This window comes from Peromyscus leucopus, chromosome 1 (assembly GCF_004664715.2).
Source record: "Peromyscus leucopus breed LL Stock chromosome 1, UCI_PerLeu_2.1, whole genome shotgun sequence".
In the NCBI taxonomy this organism is placed as follows: domain Eukaryota; kingdom Metazoa; phylum Chordata; class Mammalia; order Rodentia; family Cricetidae; genus Peromyscus; species Peromyscus leucopus.
The window spans coordinates 185292155-185311114 of record NC_051063.1 but is presented as its reverse complement, the minus strand read 5'-3'; positions in this window follow the sequence as shown (position 1 = coordinate 185311114).

Genomic DNA, 18960 nt, shown 5'->3' with positions numbered 1-18960 from the left:
AAGTCAGGCAGCAGTACCACACTACAGTGTGGTGAGTTTAGATTACGTGGTGGCTCTCATTATTTCCCTGAACTCTAAGGCTTTCACCCCTACAAATTGGCTCCATGTTTCTTATTAAATAAGACTGCTTTGAAATTTGGCTACACTAGTTTGTGTGTCAAGTTGACATAGACTAGACAGTACAAATGATGGTAGATATTTGACGGATATTACATAGATAGGTAACAGATAAATAAATGAAAGATAGAGATAGATAGATGATAGATAGATAGATAGATAGATAGATAGATAGATGATAGATAGATAGATAGATAGATAGATAGATAGATAGATAGATAGATAGATGATAGGTACATACATACATACATACAAATAGATAGTTTATAGATATAGAGAGAAAGATGGAGAGATGGATGTTAGAACAAAAGAGAAATCAAACAACCAAATAGAACATTATGCCTCACATTGTGAGTTCTATACTTATTTTTTATCACACTCACCTGATGGCCTTAAAAGATAAGGTGTCATACATAAGGGGAGATTTAGAAGGCTTAAATTCTAGTTCAACATCTCTTTCAGTTTGAAAAAATGCTGGGACAATGTCAAAGGTCCCATCCAGCTCTAAGATTATCTAGTGATTTTGCCTTGCTGCTGGAGAATTAGCCATTATCAGAGCTACCACCCTGCTCTGAAGGCCTTGGGAGTTTCTAGACAGTCAGACCATCTTGATGCATTTGCCCATCTAAATTTAATAAGTTGATATTGAATTAATTTAGAAAGTCCATAATGTAGTTACATGATAATAGAGGAAAATGTACCAAAAAACACCACCTGTATATTGGTTTTTCTTTGTTCCTATTTAATCTCTTTTCAGATACACCACATTTGCTGATTGCACTTGGTGGGTTGGCATTAAAAATATATTTAAGACACAAAGACTATTTCCAGGCATTAAGCAATAGACAACTTTGAATACACAGACCAGCCTTTGCTACATAGAAGGAAACGTCTTCTAAAAAGTGCTGGGGATGTGGTTCATTTGTAGAGTGCGCAGATAACTTATATAAGACCCAGCGTTGAATTTTAAGCTGTGCAAAACATGCAGACTAAAAGTGATGGCTTCAAAACTGCTGAGAACAGGGCTAGAGAGATGTCTCACCAGTTAAGAGTGCTATGCTATAGCAGAGCGCTTGAGTTCGGTTCTTCTCACTCATGTGTGCTGGATCACAACAACCTAGAACTCCCGTTTGAGGGTATCTAACACACATGTGAGCGTACAGACACACATGCACATGGATAAAAATAAAAAAGTATAGCCCTGGGGATCCTCAAGGTAAATGAAATAAGTTAGGATATTAAAGAAGAATCTGACATTTTCTTTCAAAGGCATAATCATGATTTAAATATGAATGTGTGACATGAAATGTGTGTTTTCTCATGGTGAAATTAGACAATTGTATTTATATGCCTGTGGTGTAAAATCAGAAGAACACAGGAGATATTTGGGAAAAGGCAGCAGAAAACTGAGGTGCAAAAGAAGAGTGAAGAAGATATTAGAGGGAGAAGACAAGAACATGGTACAATGTGTACTATGAAAATATCATGATCCCATTATTTTGTACACTAAGAAAATAACTTGATTTCAAAAAAGAAAAATTCATATGTACAAAAAGTATACAAACTTCTAGGACGCCAATTCTAGGACATAGACAGTCTTAGGGAACCTCCATCCAAATCTGCCCCACAAGCTGGTCAGCAGGGATATCTCCTACAGGCAGGCTTCTCCACCAAAACTACCCATTGGACCCAGCAATCTACAAGACCCACACCCTAAACCCCAAACCAATACTCATCACCCTGCAACATCAGTGTCTTATGAGACACAGAATCTGCCAACTCTCTTTGGACCAAGAGAGGCTTCTTGAGACAAAGAATCTGCCAGCTCTGACTGGAACAAGAACCCTGATAAGACCAAGAGCAACTCCATGAGCCTCAGAATCAGCTAGCTTGAATTGGACCAAGAACAGCTCCCTGAGATACAGAATCTGCCAACTCCAATTAGATCAAGAGCTAAGAATGGACCCAGAGGGGCCCCTGAGACACAGAAACAGCAAGCACAGATTGGACAAATAGCAGCTCAGTCAGACATAGGCACATCTTACACCTATTGGAGGAAGAGATGGGTAGACATCAATGCAAAAATACATACAACAACAAAAATAGCTATATGGCATCACCTTCTACAGGAGCAAGACCTCAACATCAATCACAATGTAGAAGAAGCAGAGAAAAGCAGCCTTTAATTTTATTATTATTATTATTATTATTATTATTATTATTATTATTATTTTGGTTTTTTCGGGACAGGGTTTCTCTGTGTAGCTTTGCGCCTTTTCCTGGAACTCTCTTTGGAGACCAAGCTGGCCTTGAACTCACAAAGATCTGCCTGCCTCAGCCTCCCGAGTGCTGGGATTAAAGGCGTGCACCACCACCACCCGACTTAAAAGCAGCCTTTAAAAGAACTTAATGAAGATGCCAGAAGCTTTATAGAAGCAATGAAAAATTCTGTTGAAGAAATTGAGGAAAAGAAAAACAAAAAATTGGAAGAAACCAATAAATCCCTTAAAGAAATGCAAGAAATCAACGAATAAGCAATTAAACATGTGAAGGAAACAGTTCAAAACCTGAAAAGTGAAATAGAAACAATGAAAGAGACACAAACGAAGGGTATGCTGGAAATAGAAATTCAGAGTAAATGAACAGGAAACACAAATGCAAGCATAAACAAAATAATACAAGAGATGGAAGAGAATTTTCTAGTGTAGATGATACAATAGAGGAAAGAGACTCACCAGTCAAAAGAATATACCAAAGCCAAAAACAGTCATAACAAAATGTCCAGGAAAACTGGGACACTATGAACAGGCCAAACCTAAGAATAATAGAGATAGAAGAAGGAGAAAAATACCAACTCAAAGTCACAGAAAATATATTCAAAAAAATCATGGAAGAAAACTTTGCCAACTTAAAGAAGGAAACACCCATGAAGATACAAGAAGCTTATACAACACCAAATAGACTAGATGTTCCAAAAAAGTCCCCTTGCCACATAATAATTAAACAACTAAACCTACATAACACAGAAAGAATATTAAGAGAAGCAAAGGAAAAAGGCCAAGTTATATAAAGTTATACCCATCATAATAACACCCAAATTCTCCATGGAGACTTTGAAAGCCAGAAGTTCTTCGGCAGATGTAATGCAGACACTAAGAGACCATGGATGCCAGCCTACACTAATATACTCAGCAAAAATTTTCAATCACCATAGACAGAGTGAATAAGACATTCCAAGACAATATGAGATTTAAACAATACCTATCCACAAATCCAGCCCTACAGTAAACACTAGTAGGAAAATTCCAACCTAAAGAAGGCAGATACATCCATGAAAGCACAGGCAATAGATAACCCCACAGCAGTAAATCACAAAGAAGGGAAATACACACAAACTACCACCAAAAGTTAGCAGAAATTAACAATAACTGGTCTTATTTCACCTATAAAAAGACAGAGGATAAAAGTAGGGATAAGAAATCATGACCCATCCTTCTCCTGAATGAAAGAAACACAGCTCAACTTCAAAGACAGACACTACCTCAGAGTAAAAGACTGGGAAAAGACTTTCCAATCAAATGTACTTAAGAAGCAAGCTGGCATAAATATCCTAATATCTAACAAAATAGACTTAAACTGAAATCAATCAAAAGAGGTAAAGAAGGACATTACATATTCATCACAGGAAAAATCCACCAAAATGAAGTTTCAATTCTGAACATTTATGCCCCCAATACACGGGCACCTACACATGTAAAAGAAACATTGCTAAAGCTTGATCACATATCAGAAGCCCACACATTAATAGTGGGAGACTTCAACACTCAACTCTAAACACTAGACAGCTCTGCCAGATCAAAACTTGACAGATAAATAAGGAACTTAACAGATGTTATGACTCAAATGCCCTTATATATATACAGAATATTCCACCCTAACAAATGAGTATATACCTTCTTCTCAGCACTACATAGAACCTTCTCTATAATCGAACACATACTCAGTCACAAGGCAAATCTTAACAAATACAAAAAAAAGGAATAACTTCGTGTATTTTATTGAACCACCATGGCTTAAAGTTAGATTTCAACAACAAAAATTACAGAAAGCATACGATCTTATGGAAACTGAAAAATGCTCAGCTGAATCACCAAGAGTTCAAGATAGAAAGAAAGAAAGACAAAGAAAGAAAGAAAGAAAGAAAGAAAGAAAGAAAGAAAGAAAGAAAGAAAGAAAGAAAGAAAGAAAGAAAGAAAAGGAGGGAGGGAGGGAGGGGGGAGGGGAGGGGAGGGAGGGAGGGAGGGAATGAAGGAAGGAAGGAAGGAAGGAAGGAAGGAAAATTAAAGAATTCCTAGAATGCAATGATAATGAATATATTACATACCCAAACTTATGAGACACTATGAAAGCAGTGCTAAGAAGACAATTCATAGCACTAAAGGCCCACATAAAGAAGTTGGAGAAATCTCACACTAGTGACTTAATAGCACAGCTAAAAACTCTACAACAAAAAGAAGCAAAGTCACCCAGGAGGAATAAATACAAAAAAAATCAAATTGAGAGCTGAAATCAATAAAATAGAAACAAAGAGAACAAAACAAAAAATAAATGAAACAAAGAGTTGATTCTTTGAGAAAACCAACAAGATAAACAAGCCCTTATCCAAACTAACCAAAACGCAAAGAGAACATCCAAGTTAACAAAATCAGAAATGCAAAGGGAGACATAACAGCAGACAATGAGGAAACCCAAAGAATCAACAAGTCATATTTCAAAAACCTGTACTCCACAAAATTGGAAAATCTAAAAGAAATGGACAATTTTCTGGACAGATACCACATACCAAAGTTAAATCAAGACCAGACAAACAATATAAATAGACCAATAACCCCAAAGGAATTAGAAAGAGTCATTAAAAGTCTCCCTACCAAAAAAGAAAAAGCCCAGCAGTTGACAGTTTCAACACAGAATTTGACCAGGTTTTCAAAGAAGAGTTAATATTAATACTCTTCAAATTGTACCACACAATAGAAACAAAGAATGTTACCACACTCCTTTTATGGGGCTACAGTTACTCTGATACCCAAACCACACAAAGATGCAGCAAAGAAAGAGAACTACAGACCAATCTCCCTCTTGAACATTGATGCAAAAATGTTCAATAAAATATTGGCAAACCGAATCCAAGAACACATCAAAAATATTATCTACCATGATCAAGTAGGCTTCTCCAGAGATATAAAAATGGTTCAACATATGAAAATCTGTTAATGTAATACACTATATAAACAAACTGAAAGACAAAAACCACATAATCACTTTCTTAGATGGCAGAAAGGCCTTTGACAAAATCCAACACCTCTTCATGATGAAGGTCTTAGAGAGATCAAGAATACCAGGAACAGGCCGGGCATTGGTGGCACACGCCTTTAATCACAGCACTCAGGAGGCAGAGTCAGGTGAATCTCTGTGAGTTCAAGGCCAGCCTGGGCTACAAAGTGAGCTAAAGGAAAGGCCTAAAGCTACACAGAGAAACCCTGTCTCGAAAAACCAAAAAAAAAAAAAGATTACGAGGAACATATCTAAACATAATAAAGGCAATTAACAGCAAGCCAAAAGCCAACATCAAATTAAATAGTTTGAAACTCAATGCAATTTCACTAAAAACCAGAAATAAGACAAGGCTGTCCACTCTCCCCACAGTTATTTAACATAGTACTTGAAGTCCTAGCTAGAGCAATAAGAAACCAAAAGGAGATCAAAGGGATAGAAATTGGAAAGGAAGAATTCAAGAGGACACTATTTGAAGATGACATGATAGTATATATAAGTGACCCCCAAAATTCTACCAGGGAACTCCTACAGTTGATAAACACCTGTAGTAATTTGGCAGGATACATGATTAACTCAAAAAATCAGTAGCCCTCCTATATACAAATGATAAATAGGCTGAGAAAGAAATCAGAGAAACATCACACTATACAATAGCCACAAATAATATAAAATACCTTGGGGTAACCCTGACTGAGCAAGTGAAAAACCTGTATGACAAGCATATTAAGTCTCTGAAGAAAGAAATCAAAGAAGATACCACAAAATAGAAAGATTTCCCATGCTCATGGATAGGTAGGATAAACATAGTAAAAATGGCAATCTTGCCAAAAGCAATCTACAGATTCAATGCAATCCCCATCAAAATTCCAACACAATTCTTCACAGACCTGGAAAGAACAATACTCAAATTCATTTGGAAAAACAGAAAAACCAGGATAGCTAAAAGAAGAATGTAAACAAAGCCACTTCTCGTGATATCAGCATCCCTGACCTCAAGCTCTACTATAGAAATATAGTAATAAAAAAAAGCTTGGTATTGACATAAAAATCAACATGTGGACCAATGAAACTGAATTGAAGACCTTGACATTTAACCACACACTTATGAACACCTGATTTTTGACAAAGAAGTCAAAACTGGACAAACAAAATTAGAAAGCATCTTCAAAGAATGGTGCTGACCTAAATGGATGTCAACATGTAGAAGATGGCAAATAGATCCATATCTATTGCCATGCACAAAATTCAAGTCCATTTGGATCAAAGACCTCAATATAAAACCAGTTACACTAAACCTGACAGAAGAGAAAGTAGGAAGTAGTCTTGAACGCATTGGCATAGGAGACTACTTCCTATATATAAAACCAGTAGCACAGACACTGAGAGAAACAATTAATAAATGGGACCTCCTGAATCTGAGAAGCTTCTGTAAGGCAAAGGACACAGTAAATAAGACAAAAGGACAGCCTACAGAATGGGAAAAAAATCTTCACCAACTCCACCTCTGACATAAGACTGATCTCAAAAATATATAAGGAATTCAAGAAAATGGGCTTCAAAATAACAAACAATCCAATTAAGAAATGGGCTATAGAGCTACACACAGAGAATGCTCAAAAGGAAGACTTTCAAATGGCTGAAAGACATTTAATTAATTGCTCAGCATCCTTAATCATCAGGAAGATGAAAATTAAAACAACTCTGAGATATCATTTTACACCTGTCAGCATGGCTAAAAGCAAAAGCACAGAAGACAGCTTATGTTGGAGAAGATGTGGAAAAAAGGGAACACTCCTCCACTGATGGTTGGAGTGCAAACTTGTACAGCTACTTTTGAAATCAGTGTGGCGTTTTCTCAGAAATTGGCAATCAACCTTCCTCAAAACCCAGGTATATCACTCTTGGACATATATCCAAGGAATACTCAATCATACCACAGGGCACATGCTCAACTATGTTCATAGCATTATAGGATTTGCCCTACACTAGAAAAGTGTTTTACCCTTCACTGAGGACTGAGCACTTCACACTGGCTGTCAGCTGTGGGGATCCTTGCAAATGTTATGGGTGGCAAAGAAATTAAACTTGAAAGGCAAGAAGGAAACACGTTTCAGCATGACTTAGTTGTCCCCAGTGGAACAAACTTCTGAAGTCTGACACCAAGCAGTTTAAGTGTATTGAAACACAGTACACTTTGAGGGAAAAATCCTGATATAATGCAATCCCTAGTGCAATAGGAAGTATAATGGCATCTAATGTCAGAACATGGTTTGTTCCAAAAGATATACTGTAGAGATAGGCTACCTGTGTTGGGATAAGAGCCTTGGGTAGACTCTTGTGTGTTCTCTATCACACAAATAGCTTAGCGGTCATTTGAACTATTAGCCAACTCTGGTCCTGGTTCTTGGACCCTGAGGGAGTACCATGCTGTGCAGATAATGTAAAGGACACAAAGACTATTAAGTTTCTGCAGTCCTCATTTTTGGAGCTTGATATGTCCTGATCTTTCAGAGAAAACAGTGAATATATAGACTATTAGCTGCTTCTGAACCTGCTTGTAGGAGATTAATAGGATCTGAGCCTTCAGACAACACAGATCACCAAGGTATTAATCACATTTAATTCCCATAACTCCAGGAAAAATTCAGGCTATACATCTCTTTTTTTGAAAAGACAAGCATGGATGGTTAACATTCCTGGTTTCTCTAGTGATCAGTGGGCACAAATATTTTGTTTTCTCAACATGTATTCATAATGAAAACTTAAATAGAAAGTTTACAAGAAAATAGATGCAAATGGAAATCATAGTTTATCATAAGAGCACATTTCAGAAAGATAAATAACACATATTTAATTATGTGGAATAAAAATTAAAAATTATATTTCTATGTTTTTAGTTTTTATTCATTTTTAGGTTAGCTAACAAAGTGTAGAGTTTCTTTATGGCATATTTACACATATATGTTATACTGTGTGTGTTTGTGTGTCTATGTGTGTGTGTGAAAGAGAAAGATAGAAAGATAGGACTAATGCCATCTCTTACAATGATCCATGAGACTTGTAGTGACAGATGTGACAGAGAAGAGGAGAATAAAAGGGTGGAGAATAAAGGATGGTGGGTAAAAAGAGTATGTAACAGGAAAGCAGAAGAGAGAACAAACTAAAAGTAGAAAGGAAACCAGCAGGAGTAGTGGTGGTAGTGATATAAAGTCTTCCAAGAAAAATTGAAATATTTCTCAGACACATCAGCCAAAGGGTTCTAAAACACGATATAGAGACAAACGGCCTTTTGGAACATCTGCAATGACCCCTCCAGCTTCAGGGATCATCACAAAAGAAAGTTTTGAAATGAGCATAAGAGTTAGAAGATGGGAAGGAGTACAGTGAGAGTCTGGTCTCTGAATATGACAAGGCAATACTACAAATGAACTCACAGCAGCCAGGATTACCTAGTGGATCAACAGACATGAATATGCAACTGTATCCATGGTGTGCTGATAATATATTCCTTCAGGAATATTCTCAAGAGAGGTGTAGCATGTGGTTCTAAATATTTTAGGCAATTGTAAATGCGAGTATTATCTTGGTATATCTCCTAGTGTGAATTTAATTTAAAATATTAACTTGCCAGAATACAGAATAATTTCTAGCGTCTAAGAGTTGCATAAATCACAGAGAGTTTGCATATGGGCATGTCTATGGGGGGATTTTCCTGTTTAGTTTGGTTGGTGTGAAGGGACCTGCCCAACATTTAGAGAGTGGCATCATTTCCTAAGTAGGTAGTACTTAAATCTTTAAGAGTGAAGTAAACAGTTCAGTACAAGGAAATACTTCTTGATCTGATTTTTAATTGTGGGTCCAAATTAAACAACTGTCTCTCAAGTGACAGTTCCTGTGATTCACCCAGGGTGAAGGAACTGTAAGTGAAACAAACCATTTCTCCTTTAAAAATAAAAATAAAGATAAAAATGTTTACAGACAAGTGTTAGAATGAGCATCTACATTCCTAGAATTGGGCAGGATTGAAGAGAATTAACTCAAGTTTGAAGCTAGCATATGCTCCATGACTGAATTCTGGTATAACCTAGGCTAAATATAAGGAGAAAAAAGAGACAGGAATTTGAGAAACATTAGAAATTTTTAGGGAAATCCTCCTTTCATGCTGGAAATATAAACAGAAGGATTCTTTGTTTCTACTGCAATTCCCCACAAGACCAACTAAGTATTTCAAAAAGGAACTGCTTATTTTGCATGTGAAGTAACAAATTTAGAAATGTGTGGTCAGTAACTGAGACCTCACACCTCCTGTAGGTCCTACTGCCTCACAAGTACCTGTGGTTTTGAATGCATGCAAATAGGAAGCTAACTGGACTACAGCTGTATCAGCATTTGAACCCACAAGAAAACACCTTCCTATGTCCCAGTGAGTCCTTAATGAAAACGAGTTATCAAGGAAGAAAGGACTCCCACAAATGCTAGACTATCTCTTAACAGAAATACTAACTTATTTTAGTGGCAGACAAGGATAGTCTAATCTCCATAGCATTCTGCTAAGGTGACTGTAATTGTGTCTGGAACTGTGAAGCTTGGTTGCCTCTCTTCAACCAATGGAATACTGTCTTGGTTACATGATGAATGAAAATTCTTGAGAGGAGACGGAGGGACTGAAAACTCCATGGAAATCCTCAAGACTGTGCTTACTTTGAAAAGAAAAATAAGTTGTGAATATACAGAAAAACATGATATTTAGAGCTGTTTAAAAGAATATAATAGGCAGACAGACAAGCAGAGGTAAAAAGATAATGGGTAGAAGAAAGATGTGCAAAAATAGATGATTGAATGATAGATTAATAAATCACAAATACATAAATAATTGACTGGCAGATCATCTGATTGATAGAATGAAGAGAAGAGAAAAAGATGATGGATAGTTAATAGGTATATATGTATGTATACAGAAAATAGACAGATATTACATGATAGATAGATGATAGATAGATAGGTAGGTAGATAGATATAGAGATAGATGATAGATGGATAGATAGATACATACATATATACATACATACATACATACATAAAAAAATACAAAGATGACTAGATATATGATAGATAAAAATAGATTCATAGATGATAGATAATACGTGCTAGAAAAATAGATACAAACATGATTACAGGTCACAGTTACATACATAATGGATATACCCAAACATATGGTCAGATCACTAAGTACCTAAATAAAATATTGGAGAGGTATAATACAAGGAAGTTAACAGCAACACCAGAAAGCTCTAGAACAAAAAGGATAAATCACACCCAGCAGGAGTAGAGGGCAAGAAATAATCAAACTCATGGTAGAATTTAATGCAATACAAACAAAATAAATACAAAGAAACAATAAAACAATTTTAGCCATCCGAAAAAATCAATGATATTCACAAACCCTTATCCAATTTAACTAAACCATAGGAAGAATATCTAAATTAAGAAATAAGACACAAACATGGGATATAAAAAATAGACAAAAGTAAATCAAAGGAATCATAAGGACATATTTTAAAAACCTGTTTTGCACCAAATTGGAAAATCTAGAAGAAATGGATAATTATCTCTATCCACAACACTTATAAAGAATAAAGATTAAAGGAAGATTAGATAAGCAATTTAGGTGAAATCAAAGCAGTCAATAAAATATCTCCGCAGCAAAAAGAAATAGATTTAGTGTACAATTCTACCAGAATTTCAAAGAGTTGATGCCAATATTACTCAAGCTATTCCACAAATATAAACACAGGGTATTTTCTGAGGCCACAATTAGTCTGATACACAAACCAAGCTATGGTCCTTGGTAAATGGCAAAAGGCAATTGTAAAAGGGGAGTCTCCTTTAGCATAGTATAAGAGCACACACTGATTAAATGGTGGGTGAATCTGTGCATGGGAGTTCTGGTGCTTGTAAGGGCAGAAGAGGGCATTGGTTGGATCCCCTGGAGCTGGAGTCACAGGCAGTTGTGAGCCTCCTGTTGTGGCCACTGGGAACTGAAGTTGGTTCCTCTGCAAGTTCAGAACACACTCTTAATGTGTAAGTGATTTCTCTAGCCCTGTACACTCATGATTCTTCACAAAAACACCAGAAATGTATTTTTATGTCTTGTTGTTTCACTTCATTGTTGAATGGTTGACATGGAAATATCTGAGAATGTTTAATATGTACAATTTGACAACTTGTCTTTGCACATTTTCAGATATTTTTATTTTACACGGCTCTTTCCTGACTCTACAGCACGTATTCGTTATTTCAGTAGGACACACACTACTCTTGACAATGAACGTAGATATGAAACATCAATAGTATATTTCTAGAAGATTCTGTCAGAGGACAAGAAGCTGCAAAACACTGCAAAAAAGTGGGAATATTTGAAATAGGACAGAAATCCTAGGAGTGTACTATGCATATAAATATATATATATTTAGTTTCTGCAATATTTTATTATATTATTAGGCTTTTTTCTTATGTATTAATCTACATTTCTAAACTTAAAACTTTTATTAATATACTTTTTCAAATAAATCATAATTAAACCATTTTTCTTTCCTTACTCCTCTCAACCTCTCACATATGGCCATTTTCTTCTTTCAAATTCATCTTTATTTTTAATTACTTTTAAATATCTACATATTTTTTTTCTTTTGGGGGGTTACTTTTAGGCTTGTTTGCAAAAGGGCCATTTTTCTTTGCTGCAGTTGTCTTTTTTGCAGAACAATAGTGTGTGCAAGTTTATGAGCAATGGAACATGCAGGTTCAATCCATTGTTTTTATTTTTTTAATCTTAACCTCTTGATCTATGCCAGAAGCAGTTTCATGTAAGTTATTTTGATGGTGAGCATATGTGTAATTCTACAGCTCTCCGGGTCTGGTTTTTGCAGTAAGCCACTAGATCCCATACTGAACACAAGTTAATCTCAGTATCAGCCATTAGAATTTTTTTTTTTACTTTGCTGTTTCTAGCTTATTTCTTACAGAGTGAGAAGTCATTCTTTGAAGAGTTTATTTTTTCAATAGATGGTTGATGTTGGGATGGTTACTCAAATCAAGTGATGAATGATGAACTCCAAGTCATCCTTGGAAATAGCAAATCTGTAGCCCAACATAATTATCCTTTAACCTAGAGAATATCACTTGTGAGAAAGCCATCATGGCCACATGGCTGATCTAGAGTGGAGTGTTGAGTTCTGGCAAACAGCTGCATCTTTCCTCCAGTGAGTACCTGAACAGGGCTGATGTGAATTATGTACAGTCCAGATTTTAAGAATCATAATTTCTCAGGGATCTCCACAAACTAGTGGGTGTCCTCGCTGCCCCTGTGAGACAGCCTCTGTACGGGAGAGGCCTCATGTGACTTTGTCCCTGGTGTTCCTCTGGGGACACCTGTGTGAGAAACTGCATGCTCCAGAACTAGCTCTCGTGTCCTTTGGCCAATGCCGGAGTGTGAAATAGTCCAATGTGGGATTTTTCTTACTGGTAGTAAACAAAGGATGATCCCAATCGGGATCGTGACATTTTTTTTTTTTTGATGGTCATGTTCTGTTTTGAAATAACCTCTGTGTATTTCATTTATTTTCTTTTACCTGGCGATCTCTGAGCAGACTTCAGATTTTGACAGTTGATGAAAGATACGACAAGCATTAATGTGTGGGTGAAAAGCTTGGTGAAATTCTGAGTGAAGTTTTAGTTAAAGTTGGTTGAACTTGGGATTGACTGGGAGGCCAAAGATTTAAAAAGCAGAAGATTCTCTCAAGACACAAGTTGTGTGATAATAGTGTGTTTTGTGTGTGTGAATGAGAATTTGTAAATGTTGAATTCTAGGCTCCGACAATCATTGTCAGTGCAGATCAAGCTGCAAGTATTTATGTTTTAAAACTTAAATTATAAAGCTAGTTATGTCTTTCTAACAACTAGTTTTAATGTTTATGAGCATATTTTACCTACATTACCTTTTCAGGATGTTGAGAAAGATGCATCACAAGCACAGGCTGGAGGCTGGGGCTAGATAGTTTTTGAGGAAGAGGTCTTGGTGGACTCTTTCATAGAGCAAAGGGAAGCAATGCTTCTGGGAATTGAACTAAGTTTTAATCTAGTCTTTAAGATTAGAAGTCAAAAACAAAAATATTAAGGAAATGAAAACCTAATTGATCTTTGAAGCATTGTTATGTGGAATTGAGTGGGACTTTTGAGGCCTTTCTTCCAGAAAACAAGGACTTGGTTGTCAGGCCTTTATTAGGCCTAAACCTTGGTGCCATGTAGTTGTACTTAAATCATTTCAATGGAAAGTGTCTTAGTGATTGGAACTTCTAGTGCAGTTTGGAGTTCTTCCATTTGAAAAATATGATATTTGCATGGGATTATTTGAATCTTGTTTTCTAGTCCCTCCCCATCACCACCCTCAGAGTCTGAAGGTAGATTTTTCTCTTGATAAAGGAACAAAAAAAGTGAACATCTTGTTTGTAAATTGGTATCTAGTAACTAGTGGTAAACTTGAAATGGTAGAATTCTTTAAAGCCTAATTCTAGGTAGCCTTAGGAAAATGTATATTAATTATTTTTGAACCTGTATTCACCTTGTTTTTTTCAAATATCTTAAGTTATATTTTCTTTTTCAGAACTGCTTCTTATTTGGGGCTACTTTTTTTTAAATTGAGGCGTAATTCATAAAAGGGTACATTGTTTTGATGAGATTTTTTACAACTGTGGCTGGATGTCTTTCTTTAGTCTTCTGAGAAAGGCCATTTTACTTTTTTAGAGTTACTTTTTAAAGTCATGAGGTCAACAACTTGGACTACTATGCATGTAAGTGCTAATGCAAATTAAAGCCCAAGTTGACCTCCAGCAGCAGTTCATTCTGTGTTGACAGTGAGAGAAGACTTTGCCTGTTAGGATCCTGTTACTCGTGGACTGAAATGCTGAAGAAACCCCTCCCCCTATTTTGTTTTTTGCAATAATCAAGGTATATTCTAGGGTTTCCTGGTTGGCCTCAACAGATAAACTGAGCTGATAGTCTTAGTTCAGAAATGATCTGAATGTAGATTTACAGTCTACGCATACAGCTGGCTAAGTGAGATCGCTTTTACAGTTCTGCATGTATTTCATTGGCTCCCCATTAGTTACTGAACTCTTAAAACTGGTATTGTAACATTACCACAATGTTTTGCGCCAATTTTATAAACTTTACAGTGCAATATGCATTCCTTTTCTGAGGCAAACCAAAGGTATATTTCTCAAGGTTCTGCTGCTATCAGCAGCGTTAATGGAGAATCTTTTATACATTTGTAATAGTTAGAAATAAACCAGATTGTAGTTTTTGTTCTTTTTTTTTTTTTTAAATGTAAACCATGTACCAAGTTTCTGGCCAAGATTGTGTAGGATAAGTTAAACATAATTGCATTCTATTAACCAATATGAGTGTATTTCTTATGCATATAGTTACATTGAAATAAAGTTCTAAAAAGCAAAAAAAAGTGACATTAAAGTTTGACTCTTCAAATTAAAAAAGCAGGAGATAAAGTTATGACTTTCAAATCAAAATGACTTATTCTGTGGTTGTACTATCATATGTTAAAATATACTGAGTGAAAGATAGAGATACATCTATGAATTTTAAACTATCTTGAAATAAGAGAGAATAAAAATCTTCAAATGAGTCAGTGACTAAAAGTGCAATGCATTAGTACTAAATTTTTCTTATCTGATATAAATATATTATATAGTAAATGTTTAATCCTGCAATCATTGGTTTTCATGTATTTTTGTCCTTATTTTTGTCCATAAATTGTATACTGTATTTCCAATAATAAAAAAAATCTGAATTCTTTATATCAAAAAAAATCTACATATATTCCTAATTTTATGAATATAATCAGATTAATGTGTATAATGTTATTTATATTTACATGATTTTATATTTACATTTCTAGCAGATGCCATCTCACAACAAACTTCTTCTTGTTCTATTTATTACAATCTTTCTTTCCCTGCTTGCAAGATGTTGCCTGCACCTGAGATGCATGAGTTCTGTTGTAATAGATCAGCTAGGCCTGGACACCTCATAATCATCTGTTCTCTCTACTTTTTTTTGTTTTGGAGTTTTTATTGGTGTTTGTTTGATGCTATTCAAAGGATTTTTTTCCCTTCAGTTGTGAGAACTACATTTCTATGTATCTAAAAGGAAAATATGTACATCTTTAGAATGTTATAATTGTTTTTGGTTTTGTTGCAATTGGTAAGTATGAAGATATTTGCACTTTTCTACATGCAGCCACCCAGATTGATCAAAATTATTTGTTGAAGATACTGTCTTTTTTCCAGTGAATGTTATGAGTTTCTTTATCAAATATCAGGTATGCATAGATGTTTGGAATTATGTCTGGGTCTTCAGTTTCATTCCATGGATGAATGTGTCTGTCTTGTACCAATACTGTGGTGTGTTTATTAATGTAGGTCTACAGAATGAATGGAAGTTAGGAGTGGTGAGACCTCCAGCAGTTCTGTAAGTGTACATGATAGTTTAACTATCCTGTCAGTTTCTCTGTGGGTTTACATTAAAGCTGAAATTGTCTAAGATCTGTGTAGCATTGTGTTGAAATTTTTATATGACTAACTAGATGGGATTCTTTAGATTACTATTGATAGGATGGGCATTTTTACTATGCAACTCCTACTGATACATGAGCATGAGATATTCTCCATTTTTTGATATTTTTTTCAACTTCTTAAAACAAATTTCAAATAAAGCAAAAACTTAATTGCTTTGTTTGTTCTATTATTAAAAATTGGTATTTTATTATTGTAATTACATACATGATTAATTAAGAAACTGAATAACTGTAACCTGAAACTGGAATACTAGCAGTACAATCATTTTTAATGACAATTTGGATTGCTCTTACAATATAAATAATAATTATTGGTCAAGCTGAATCGAAAGCCAGAGGAAACACTGAGTCTCAGATATAAAAAGCAAAAGAACACATCAAAAGTTTGAGTACAATAATCAGATTTAACCTTTTTTTTCAAGACAGGGTTTCTCTGTGTAGCTTTGAGCCTTTCCTGGAACTCACTTGGTAGCCCAGGCTAGACTCAAACTCACAGAGATCTGCCTGCCTCTGCCTCCCGAGTGCTGGGATTAAAGGCGTGCGCCACCACGGCCCGGCTCAGATTTAACCATTTTGAAGCAAGGAAGTAGTCATGGCAAATACTTTTTCTGAAAAGGTAAAGTCTGAACAATAATCAAAAAGCTATGGTTCAACAAGGCAACAAGGCAATGGTAAAAGCAGAGTCTTTTACTACCTGGTAAGAGAATCCACACTTATAATCCAAGCACCTGGGAGGCAGATGCGAGTGGGGCTTTTAATTCAAAACCAGCCTAGCCTGCTCTACAAAATGCATTCCAGTATATCCAGGGCTATAGAAAAATACTCAAACACACACACACACACACACACACAAATAATAATGAAAGTGGCAGTGAGGGCGGATGTTCTGTTGGTAAGCTTTTGGTACTGTGGTCAAGTAGATGCCTCAAGCCTTTCACATCCCATATTAAGTTTTATTCTGGTTCTGCCTCTTGTCAGCCAAAGCAGCACCATGCCGTCTGTGCTCCTAAACCTGGTCTGTACTGGTGAGTCCTGCTGGGAATAGATGGTGTGGAATAAGAGGGTGGAAATATCATCCTGGGAGGCCAAATCTATCTACAGCAGAAACACTGGCCTCCATGTTTTATATTAGTGCATGAGTTCATCTTAACTAAGATCTAATTCTAATGTACAGAGGCCCAACAGGGACACAGATGTAAGAGGGCAGGCTACTGCAAAAACAAAGGTCATTCATCATGAGTTTTTCTTCCCAGGCCTCTTCCTAGTCCTGAGGACATTGGCACAAGCAGGTGAGTCCATCCTTAAAACCTTGAAATACTATCCATCAAAATAGATAGATTTTATTCTAACAGGAGAGAAGGCATCACAGGGTGTTGGCTGCTAGCTTCTGTGAGTCATTTGTTGGTGAGTATTTTGAATTTCAAAATTAAGACCCTGGAAACCTTCCTATCAGTCAGTTCTTTCCCAAATTGTCCCAGACACTGCCCTTGGCTGGGTCAGGCATCAACTTTGATTGGATGAACTTTTTGGTTCTTTAAAATAGGGTTTCTCTGTGTTACTTTGACTATCCTAGAGTTTACTTTGTAGACCAGGCTACCCATGAACTCAGGCATTCACCTGCCTCTGCCTCTCAAGTGCTGCATTTAAAAGTGTGGACCACAGCACCTGCTGGATAATCTTTTTTTTTTTTTTGAAAAAAAAGAGTATCTTCCATATTACTCCACTCCATGACTACCTCCCCTTGTATTGAGATTTTGATGTTATAATTTATGACTTTTTAGACATATATGTCAGTGGACAAATTATTATGGGATTATTTTGTCTTGCAACATCTGTGCTAAAGATAGAATTTGTGTACCATCACCACACTATTGTATCATCTAATTTTGTATTGCTTTAGTGAGCTACTTTTATTTTTTCTACAGGGAGATATTTTCATGTAACTCATTATCAGCCTTTTCTTTCAGCTTCAAGAACACCACAGCATTTCCTGAGCTTATTGTGATGAACTTTGTCTGCTACTGTATTTCTGAGAAAATCTTTATATGCTTCATTTCTGAACAACACTGTTGTTGACATTTGTAGAGTGTTTTCTTGTTTTCCTTTATCTGGTCACCCTGGTCTCTTGTGTCTTGTAGATTTTTCTTGGAAGACTGCTATTAGCATTGCTGGAAATGTCTCTTGTGTTCTTTGCTTCTTTTGCCATTCTGATATCAGGATCTCTTATGATAATTATATGTTCTGTGATCTTGACTATTTGGTTTGAATTTGTTTCATGTCATTTGCCCATCTTGGACCTGACCGTATTCATTTTTTTATGTTTCGATAACATTGTATAGTTTTTTCTGCTTCTTTTTATTAGATATTTTTATGTCTTTTTGTAAATGTTTTACAAACTCTTTGAGAATTTCATACAATACTTTTAATAATATTCAACCCACTCCCTAAATTCATTCTAGCTGTCACCACCATCCTCCCATGTAAGTCTCAATGTTTCTTTAAACTTTCTTGAATTTTTGTGACTTATAATTTGGTATTAGGATAGTTTCAAAATTATCTGATCATTCTTTAATTGTATTTTTATTCAATTTCTGTATTTACCTCTGATGATAAACTGACCAATCTAAGCTCACTCATTCTCCTATTTTATCATCAAGTAAACTATTGAAATGCTCTCTTAACTTTTTAAAGTTTACATTCAGTTGATGTGTGTGTGTGTGTGTGTGTGTGTGTGTGTGTGTGTGTGTGTGTGTGTGTACTATTTAAAAATGTGGAGGTCAGAGGAATATCTACTGGAATTAGTTTTTTTCCTCTCCCCGTTTGGGTCCCAGCAATGATTTTCAGAATCAGGCTTGGAAAT